Source organism: Oncorhynchus nerka, unplaced genomic scaffold, assembly GCF_034236695.1.
Source record: "Oncorhynchus nerka isolate Pitt River unplaced genomic scaffold, Oner_Uvic_2.0 unplaced_scaffold_1173, whole genome shotgun sequence".
In the NCBI taxonomy this organism is placed as follows: Eukaryota; Metazoa; Chordata; class Actinopteri; order Salmoniformes; family Salmonidae; genus Oncorhynchus; species Oncorhynchus nerka.
Window position 1 is genome coordinate 90381 of NW_027040159.1, and position 12692 is coordinate 103072.

The window sequence follows — 12692 nt, forward strand, 5'->3', positions numbered from 1 at the left end:
ACTGGACACACACACACACTCTGGACACACACACACTCTGGACACACACTCTGGACACACACTGTCTGGACACACACACACACTCTAGACACACACACACACTGGACACACACACACACACTGGACACACACACACTGGACAAATACACACGCACACACACACTCTGGACGCACACACACACTCTGAACACACACACACACACTGGACACACACACTCTGGACACACACACTCTGGACACACACACACTCTGGACACACACACACTCTGGACACACACACACTCTGGACACACACACACACTCTGGACACACACACACACTCTGGACACACACACACTCTGGACACACACACACACTCTGGACACACACACACACTCTGGACACACACACACAGACAAGACACACACACACAGACAGGACACACACACACACTGGACACACACACTCTGGACACACACACACACACTGGACAAATACACACACACACACACACACAGGACACACAAGCACAGGACACACACACACTCTGGACACACACACACACACTGGACACACACACACACACTGGACACACACACACACTGGGGACACACACACTCTGGACACACACACACACTGGACACACACACACTGGACAAACACACACACTCACACACACTGGACAAATACACACACACACACAAACACACACACAGGACACACACACACTGGACATACACACACTGGGGACACACACACTCTGGACACACACACACTCTGGACACACACACACACACTGGACACACACACACACACTGGACACACACACACACTGGACACACACACACACAGGACACACACACACAGGACACACACACACACAGGACACACACACACACAAGACACACACACACACAGGACACACACACACACTGGACACACACACACACACACACACAGGACACACACACACAGGACACACACACACAGGACACACACACACACTGGACACACACACACTGGACACACACACTGGACACACACACACACTGGACACACACACACACACTGGACACACACACACACACTGGACACACACACACACACTGGACACACACACACACACTGGACACACACACACACACTGGACACACACACACACACACTGGACACACACACACACACACACTGGACACACACACACACTGGACACACACACACAGTGGACACACACACACACACACACTGGACGCACACACACACTCTGGACACACACACACACACACTGGACACACACACACACACTGGACACACACACACTGGACAAATACACACGCACACACACACTCTGGACGCACACACACACTCTGAACACACACACACACACTGGACACACACACACTGGACACACACACTCTGGACACACACACTCTGGACACACACACACTCACACACACACACTCTGGACACACACACACACTCTGGACACACACACACACTCTGGACACACACACACAGACAAGACACACACACACAGACAGGACACACACACACAGACAGGACACACACACACACACTGGACACACACACACACTGGACACACACATACTCTGGACACACACACACACACTGGACAAATACACACACACACACACACACAGGACACACACACACAGGACACACACACACTCTGGACACACACACACACACACACACACACACACACACACTGGACACACACACACACACTGGGGACACACACACTCTGGACACACACACACACTGGACACACACACACTGGACAAACACACACACTCACACACACACACACACACACACACACAACACACACACTGGACACACACACACTGGACACACACACTGGGGACACACACACTCTGGACACACACACACTGGACAAACACACACACTCACACACACTGGACAAATACACACACACACACACAAACACACACACTGACACACACACTCTGGACACACACACACACACTGGACACACACACTCAGGACACACACATTCTACACACACACACACACACACTCTGGACACACACACACACTGGACACACACACTCTGGACACACACACACTCTGGACACACACACACACACATTCTGGACACACACACACTCTGGACACACACACTGGACAAACACACACACAGGACACACACATACACACAGGACACACACATACACACTGGACACACACACACACAGGACACACACACACACAGGACACACACACACACAGGACACACACACACACTGACACACACATACACACTGGACACACACACACACTCTGGACACACACACACACAGGACACACACACACACAGGACACACACACACACAGGACACACACACACACAGGACACACACACACACTGGACACACACACACACTCTGGACACACACACACACTGGACACACACACACACTGGACACACACACACACACACTGACACACACACACACACTGGACACACACACACACACTGGACACACACACACTGGACACACACACACTGGACACACACACACACACACTGGACACACACTCACACACACTGGACACACACACACACTGGACACACACACACACTGGACACACACACATTCTGGACACACACACACTCGACACACTGGACACACACACTCTGGACACACACACACACTGACACACACACACTCTGGACACACACACACACACACACTGGACACACACACACACACACACTGGGACACACACACACACACTGGACACACACACACACTGGACACACACACACATTCTGGACACACACACACACACACACTGGACACACACACACACACACACACACACTCTGGACACACACACACACTGGACACACACACACACTCTGGACACACACACACACTCTGGACACACACTCTGGACACACACACACTCTGGACACACACACACACTCTGGACACACACTGGACACACACACACACTGGACACACACACACACTCTGGACACACACACACACTCTGACACACACACACACTCTGGACACACACACACACTCTGGACACACACACACTCTAGACACACACACACATTCTGGACACACACACACACACATGCGCGTCTTTCTATAGTTGTGAGGACCTCTTACAACAACACTGTTAAAATACCAATGTAATCATGTGTTGTCTTTTATGTTGAAAAACAAATTGTATAATTATATATAATTATATCTGGACATACGCTCCATAGTTGTACAAGTATACAAGGATATATTGTACTTTTCATAATAAAACATACTTGAAACAAGAAAAGCTTGTTAATTGTGAAAACAGTTTGTTTATTGATTTTACGTTTCCTCTGTCAGGTTGATGTTAACCTGCGACTGGTTGAAACATGAAACAAATATGAAATGAAATACAAAACAATTAAATATGTGGAATAGAATTAAACAAATTGTACAATTAGTACAACAGAGTGTTGTAATGCAGGGTCACTATAGCAACAGAGTGTTGTGATGCAGGGTTACTATAGCAACAGAGTGTTGTGATGCAGGGTCACTATAGCAACAGAGTGTTGTAATGCAGGGTGACTATAGCAACATAGTGTTGTGATGCAGGGTTACTATAGCAACAGAGTGTTGTGATGCAGGGTTACTATAGCAACAGAGTGTTGTGATGCAGGGTTACTATAGCAACATAGTGTTGTGATGCAGGGTCACTATAGCAACAGAGTGTTGTAATGCAGGGTGACTATAGCAACATAGTGTTGTGATGCGGGGTCACTATAGCAACAGAGTGTTGTGATGCAGGGTTACTATAGCAACATAGTGTTGTGATGCGGGGTCACTATAGCAACAGAGTGTTGTGATGCAGGGTTACTATAGCAACATAGTGTTGTGATGCAGGGTCACTATAGCAACAGAGTGTTGTGATGCAGGGTTACTATAGCAACAGAGTGTTGTGATGCAGGGTCACTATAGCAACAGAGTGTTGTGATGCAGGGTCACTATAGCAACAGAGTGTTGTGATGAGGGGTCACTATAGCAACAGAGGGTTGTAATGCAGGGTACTATAGCAACAGAGTGTTGTGATGCAGGGTCACTATAGCAACAGAGTGTTGTGATGCAGGGTTACTATAGCAACAGAGTGTTGTGATGCAGGGTTACTATAGTAACAGAGTTCTCTCTGCTCTCTCTTTCTGTCTCTCTCTGTTCTCTGCTCTCTCTCCCTCTGCTCTCTCTGCTCTCTCTGCTCTCTCTGTTCTCTGCCTGCTCTCTTCTCTGCTCTCTCTGCTCTGCTCTCTCTGCTCTCTCTGTTCTCTGCTCTCTCTCTGAACTCTCTGTTCTCTGCTCTCTGTGTTCTCTGCTCTCTCTTCTCCTCTCTCTCTTCTCTGCTCGCTCTCTCTGCTCTCTCTGCCCTCTCTCAACTCTGATCTCACTCTCTCTCAGCCTGCTCTCTTTCTCTGCTCTCTCTGTTCTCTCTCTCTGAACTCTGCTCTCTCTCTGCTCTCTCTTTGCTCTCTGCTCTCTCTCTCTCTGCTATCTCACTCTTTGCTCTTTGCTCTCTCACTCTTTCTTTGCTTCTCAGCCTGCTCTCTCTCTGCTCCCTCGCTCTCTCTCATCTCTAACTGCTCTCTCTCTCCCACACACTCTGCTCTCTCTCTCTCTCTCTCTCCCACATTCTGAACTCTCTCCCACAATCTGCTCTCTCTCTCCCACAACTGCTCTCTCTCTCCCACACACTCTCTCTCTCTCTCTCTCCCACACACTCTGCCTCTCTCTCCCACACACTCTGTCTCTCTCTGCTCTCTCTCCCACACACTCTGCTCTCTCTCTAACACACTCTGCTCTCTCTCTCCCACACACTCTGCCTCTCTCTCTCTCTCTCTCCCAGACACTCTGCTCTCTCTCTGCTCTCTCCCACAGAGTCTCTCTCTCTCTCCCACACACTCTGCTCTCTCTCTGCTCTCTCTCCCACACTCTCAGAACTCTCTCTCACACACTCTCTCTCTCTCTCTCTCTCCCAACTCTGCTCCTCTCTCTCTCTTTCTCTCTTTCTCTTTTCTCTCTCTCTTTTCTCTCTCTCTTTTCTATCTTAACAGTGGTGCAGTTTGGACAATCACCACTTGATGGCAGTGTTGAACCAGAAGTGATGAAAACAACATCACTGCATAGAGAGAGAGAGAGTCTAATATACTGATATACAGTAACATTCAGAAAGTATTCAGACCCCTTGACTTTTTACACATTTTGTCACGTTACAGCCTTATTCTAAAATGGATTAAATGTGTTTTTCCCCTCATCAATCTACACACAATAACCCAGAATTACAAAGCAAAAACGGTTCACTTTATGTGTGAACATTTTTATTTAAAAAAAACGTAGATATCACAGAGAGAGAGGGAGAGTAGAGAGTCAGAACAGAGGGAAAGAGAGAGATGGAGGCAGAGAGTCAGAACAGAGGGAAAGAGAGAGAGGGAGGGAGAGAGTCAGAACAGAGGGGAAGAGAGAGGGAGGGAGAGAGTCAGAACAGAGGGAAAGAGAGAGAGAGAGGGGAGAGAGTCAGAACAGAGGGAAAGAGAGAGAGAGGGAGGGCAGAGGGGAAGAGAGAGAGGGAGGGCAGAGAGTCAGAACAGAGGGAAAGAAAAGAGAGAGAGAGGGCAGAGAGTCAGAACAGAGGGGAAGAGAGAGAGTCAGAACAGAGGGAAAGAGAGAGAGGGGGAGGGCAGAGAGTCAGAACAGAGGGAAGAGAGAGAGGGAGGGAGAGAGTCAGAACAGAGGGAAAGAGAGAGAGGGAGGGAGAGAGTCAGAACAGAGGGAAAGAGAGAGAGGGAGGGCAGAGAGTCAGAACAGAGGGAAGAGAGAGAGGGAGGGAGAGAGTCAGAACAGAGGGAAGAGAGAGAGAGAGGGAGGGCAGAGAGTCAGAACAGAGGGAAGAGAGAGAGAGGGATGGTAGAGAGTCAGAACAGAGGGAAAGGGAAAGAGAGAGGGGAGAGCGTCAGAACAGAGGGAAAGAGAGAGAGAGGGAGGGGAGAGAGTCAGACCAGAGGGAAAGAGAGTGAGAGGGAGGGTAGAGAGTCAGAACAGAGGGAAAGAGAGAGAGAGGGAGGGTAGAGAGTCAGAACAGAGGGAACGAGAGAGAGAGGGAGGGGAGAGAGTCAGATCAGAGGGAAAGAGAGAGAGAGAGCGAGGGTAGAGAGTCAGAACAGAGGGAAAGAGAGAGATGGAGGGTAGAGAGTCAGAACTGCTTTCTCTCTGCTCTCTCTCCCACACACTCTGCTTTCTCTCTCTCTCTCTCTCTCACACACTCTGCTCTCTCTCCGAGAGGGACACTCTCTGCTCTCTGCCTCTCTCTCTCTCTCCCACACTTTTTTCTCTCTCTATCTCTCACTTTTCTTATCTTAACAGTGGTGCAGTTTGGACAATCACCACTTGATGGCAGTGGAACCAGAAGTGATGAAAAGAACATCACTGCAGAGAGAGAGAGAGAGAGTCTAATATACTGATATACAGTAACATTCACAAAGTATTCAGTAACATTCAGAAAGTATTCAGACCCCTTGACTTTTTACACATTTTGTCACGTTACAGCCTTATTCTAAAATGAATTAAATGTGTTTTTCCTCATCAATCTACACACAATAACCCAGAATTACAAAGCAAAACTGTTTATTTTATGTGTGAACATTTTTAGGAAAAAAAAACGTAGATATCACATTTACAGAAGTATTCAGACCCTTTACTCAGCACTTTGTTGAAGCAGCAAGATTACAACCTTGATTCTTCATGGGTTATGAGGCTACAAGCTTGGCACACCTGTATTTGGGGAGTTTCTCCCATTCTTCTCTGCAGAGGGAGAGGGAGAGTAGAGAGTCAGAACAGAGGGAAAGAGAGAGATGGAGGGTAGAGAGTCAGAACAGAGGGAAAGAGAGAGATGGAGGGTAGAGAGTCAGAACAGAGGGAAAGAGAGAGAGGGAGGGGGGTAGAGAGTCAGAACAGAGGGAGGGTAGAGAGTATGAACAGATGGAAAGAGAGAGAGAGGGAGGGTAGAGAGTCAGAACAGAGGGAAAGAGAGAGATGGAGGGTAGAGAGTCAGAACAGAGGGAAAGAGAGAGAGGGAGGGAGGGGAGAGTGTCAGATCAGAGGGAAAGAGAGAGAGGGAATGGAGAGACTCAGAACAGAGGGAAAGAGAGAGAGAGGATGTGTGGAATTTGCTTTATGTTTGGTAATTGGGGGCCTTTGAGCCCTGATGGGCTGGGTGACATCAGTGACTCTCTGAGAGATATGAGCTGCTGAGGAGGGAGAGTAAGAGAGAGAGAGAGAAGGAGGGAGAGATTAGTCAGCAGAAATGATTCAGGATGACGTTCGTCTTTAAATGTACTTCTTCATTTCTCTCTTTCCCCACTGAGGAAGATAAAGGACACACACACACACATAGACAGACAGACAGACACGAGGGCTAGGTAATCAGGAATTCCTCCCAAGGTGTGTATATTGATTTTAGTCCCCTTCTCATTAACTAGATGCTTACCGTGGCCAGAGATGGCTATATTGAGATAGAGGGGTGTGTGTGTGTGTGTTTTTGTGAGAGAGTTAACAGGACTTTCAATAAGAATGACACACATAGCTCAGATTCCATTTTCTGCTTTGTGTTTCAATTAGGTCTCAGTGGAATAGTGACTCTCTGAGAGATACGAGTTGCTGTGTAAACTTTTGTTATTGACCAAATACTTATTTTCCACCATAATTTGCAAATAAATAAATTAAAAATGTGATTTTCTGGATTTTTTTCCTCATTTTGTCTGTCATAGTTGAAGTGTACCTATGATGAAAATTACAGGCCTCTCTCATCTTTTTAAGTGGGAGAACTTGCACAATTGGTGGCTGACTAAATACTTTTTTGCCCCACTGAATGGTTGGTCACGGATGTGTTAACACAATGTGTTGTGCCTCATAGAATGGTTAAGTTTGTGTTAAACAATGTAAGTTGGGCCTCATTATGCATGGTTCAGGTTTGGGATAGAGTTAAAACATTAAGTTTAGGGCCTCATTATGAATGGTTAAGGTTTGGGATAGAGTTAAAACATTAAGATTAGGGCCTCATTATGAATGGTTAAGGTTTGGGATAGAGTTTAAACAGAATGTTTAGGGCCTCATTATGAATGGTTAAGGTTTGGGTGTAACGGCTTTCTTCCTGTGAAGGAGAGGCGGACCAAAACACAGCGTGGTTGAAGTTCATGGTTCTTTAATAAGAGACACTTAACATGAACAAACTGCAAAACAATAAACGTGGCAAAACCGAAACAGCCCTATCTGGTGCAGCAAACACAAAGACAGGAAACAACCACCCACAAAACCCAACACAAAACAGGCTACCTAAATATGATTCCCAATCAGAGACAATGACTAACACCTGCCTCTGATTGAGAACCATAACATAGAATGCCCACCCAGCTCACGTCCTGACCAATACTAAAACAAGGAAAGCACAAAAGAACTATGGTCAGAACGTGACAGCCCCCCCCCCCCTCCCCAAGGTGCGGACTCCGACCGTACAAGCTAAACCTATAGGGGAGGGTCTAGGTGGGCATTGTGGGAGAAAGATATACATATAGGGAGAAACATAATACTGTAACACAAGAGAAAGATACACTTAGAGTGCATTTGCCATTCTGGTAAAATGCATTGTCTATTGTATAGGACAGGAGGCCAGAGTAAGGCCATGAGAGCATATGACAGCTGGACAAACCAAAGTCAGAGGGACATACAAAGGAGGGGGTCAGCCAAATGACCAATGGATGGACTATAGACATAGGGCATATATTTTTAGGACATGAAGAGAAGAGACACATAGTCTACGAGTCCTAATAAGGACAGACATACCAAAGAACACACCAGGCTGAACGTAAGGGGGCCCATAGCATAAGATGGGCATGTATTATTTTTGGGACATGAAGAGGTCCGGTCACCATTATAACTTGACTGAAAGCAGATATGGGCGTTATCGAGCTGAACAAGCAGGATGCACAGATTGGGATTTAATGGTGGCAGATGGACTGAGGGAAGTAACTTCATTTGCATGTGGGATGGACTCATATGTTGTATGTGGATAAATCAGAGCCAGTGCTCTGGAAAAGGGTGTGTTCCGCGGACCCTCTAGGCTTCTGATATGTTTGTATTAAAAGCCTATATTGAATTCACAAGTTCTTGTAAGTGTTATATTTTGAAATGATTCTCCACGACATAATTTGGCGAGCTTTTTGCCAGGAGACCAAGGGATCGCAAAGAGTGACGTTCCGGACTGGTGATAGTTTCTTTGGACAATCTTGCAAACAAATGTGGCCACACAACTACAAAAAGGTAAGCTTGTTCTTACGTAGTTGAAATGTTTGTATACATTGCTTCAGAGATCCTGTCTCAGCGAGAAGGGCGTCAAGTAGGTCTCTCTTAAAAATGTCCTAAAAACCCAGTAAATGTTGAAGAACTTTTGAATTCAATGAATTGCATGCATGTGTGATTTTGGGGGTTGTTAAAAATAGATAAATAAACATATGTGCAGGTGTAAGGACTAAGTGACTAGGGGCTGTGAACCTTGCGGGTGTCGTCGGGCGTTTAGCGCAGGGGGCTTGTGACTCTTTCTGATCGGTCGGTTCGAACGAACCCACGTGTTTGGGTTGGTTGAGGGGAGTTGTTCCGTCTGATTTCTTGGCCGGGCTCGACTGTCTCGGGATTTGTTTTGGGATGTGTGTACAACGCAGCCCAATCAACCTGAGCGGGTGACCTGTGTTTGTGTGTGATTCAGACTGCCCCTCTCACCGAGCCATTCATTTGTGGACCTTGTGTGGTTTGACTAGGTGTGGTTGTTTGCGCTCTCTGGCTGAGCTGCCTGGCCTGGTGTGGGGCAGCTGCTGCCTGCTCATAGGGTCATAAACGTATCAAAAAATAAGTAGAAAAGTCCACGAATACCGCCCTTTAAAAAAAAGATTAGAAAGGGGTTGGGTGGGTTATTCACGGCTACCGCTCCTGTTGAAAAGAGGGGGACTGAACGGGTGAATAAATAGGAAGCGGAAGAACTCTGACCCGATTTGGCTGGGTTCAACTGCAAAATAAATCCTGAGGATAAACGGCTACCGCTCCTGTTGAAAAGAGGGGGACTGAACAGGTGAATATATAGGAAGCAGAAGAACTCTGACCCGATTTGGCTGGGTTCAACAGCAAAATAAATCCTGTGATGGCTGTTCCACTGGATGTCATAAGGTGAAAGCACCAATTTGTAAGTCGCTCTGGATAAGAGCGTCTGCTAAATGACTTAAATGTAAATGTAAATAATTTATGGCTACCGCTCCTGTTGAAAAGAGGGGGAAAAGAGGGGGACTGAACAGGTGAATATATAGGAAGCGGAAGAACTCTGACCCGATTTGGCTGGGTTCAACTGCAAAATAAATCCTGTGATAATTCACGGCTACCGCTCCTGTTGAAAAGAGGGGGACTGAACGGGTGAATAAATAGGAAGCGGAAGAACTCTGACCCGATTTGGCTGGGTTCAACTGCAAAATAAATCCTGTGATAATTCACGGCTACCGCTCCTGTTGAAAAGAGGGGACTGAACAGGTGAATATATAGGAAGCAGAAGAACTCTGACCCGATTTGGCTGGGTTCAACTGCAAAATAAATCCTGCGGATAAAAACGCTCCGTCTAGCTAAAGAATAGGACGCCAGATATTGCTCTAATACGAAATAGAGGCCAGTATTGGGTGGGTGAAGTATGGTTATGAAGGGTATGGGTATGAAGACAGGCTGACCCGGTTAGGCAGTAGTCTCGTCATATCGTGAAAAATCCTGTAGGATAATACCGGCTTATGTAGAAGAAGTGAATAGGTAAGAAACTATAGGTAGGTAAGAAACTATAGGTCGTTTTAGGTAAAACGAAGGGTATGCGTGAAAATCCTATTGGATAATACCGGCTTATGTAGAGGAAGTTAATTAAGTCAGTAGGTAAGACACTATAGGTCGTACTAGATAAAACGAAGGGTGTGTATGAATGAATGAAAAATAAACTAATCAATGACAATTCTATGTGAAGAATGAGCAGATTAGAAAAAAGAGGAAGAACAGGCTGTGTGTCTGTGACCAACTGGTAGGAAGAGGAATGCGCAGGCCTCTCTGACAGTTAACTGAGTGTAATTTGAGAAAGAGAGTGCATTTAACTGTCACTGGGAAGAGGAACGGAATCGATAAATATTGGGCAAAATAACTTATAAATAAGGATAAAACATTGACGTGATAACGTGTTAAACAACCATTGTACCTGTACCTGTAGTTAGTACTACATCCACCCGGGTCTCTGTCACCAACACTACAGCTGTACCTGTAGTTAGTACTACATCCACCCAGGTCTGTCACCATCACTACAGCTGTACCTGTAGTTAGTACTACATCCACCCAGGTCTCTGTCACCAACACTACAGCTGTACCTGTAGTTAGTACTACATCCACCCGGGTCTCTGTCACCAACACTACAGCTGTACCTGTAGTTAGTACTACATCCACCCAGGTCTCTGTCACCAACACTACAGCTGTACCTGTAGTTAGTACTACATCCACCCAGGTCTCTGTCACCAACACTACAGCTGTACCTGTAGTTAGTACTACATCCACCCAGGTCTCTGTCACCAACACTACAGCTGTACCTGTAGTTAGTGCTACATCCACCCGGGTCTCTACTAGTACTATTGTATTAAACAAGGCATGGATAGTATATAACGGATGCAAAGTAGGGAGAAAGAATTTAAAAATATCAAGAGCCCTGTAACAAAATAGGAGGAAAACAGCAGGCGACTGGCACTCTGTAGCAACAGAGGCTGCAATTAAAAAATAGCCTGAAGGACAGGAGAGACTTCGTTTCACTAAAACCATGAATCAGGAATTAAACAGTAAAATGGGCTAAGAGAGAATATAGCAAGCGGATAAATAAAGAGATAAGAAAGTGTAGACATTATAAAGTAGGCTTCAATAGGAGGTATTAAGTGCTGTAACTAATGAATTAGTATCTGGGAAAATGGGTGGCCCTACCTTGGGAAAGAGTTAATAAAAGGGAGTGTTTAGGAGAATAAATAAATAGTGGCATGGCAACAAACGGACTGTTTCTCCCTGGAATATAGAGAGAGCGAAATTTAATAAAGCCATGGAGTCGCTGAAAGAAACGCACGTGAATTCTACCAAATTCGGCTTGAATATGAAAGAACAAACTGGATAATGGAGGACAACATTACCCGGTAATCAGGATAAATAAAATAAACGATTCAGGGAGGCAATTAGGAATTGGAACAATCACATCAAACCATAATAAGAAGCTCAATTTACCAGCGTTCTGATGTCAACATTCTATCATCAGAAAATACATTACGATGGGGGACAGATATGATTCTGCTTGCCCTCGCAGACGTGCGAGTGGTTAGCAGAGCTATAGAAAATATCTAAGCGTAAGAAGTGGTAGATGAGGAGCTAACAAGTATGGGGGAAAATGAGTGTAAGGTGACACTGGAACTTAGTGCGGTAGCAGAGAATGCCGCTATACAGGAGTTTGCATCTTTTTCAAAATAGCAACAACTAATCGTTTTGAGGTTAGTAAGAATGGAATTTTCACCAAGCGGTGTATAGTCTCTGATTGATCAATAAGTGGTTCATAGAGAT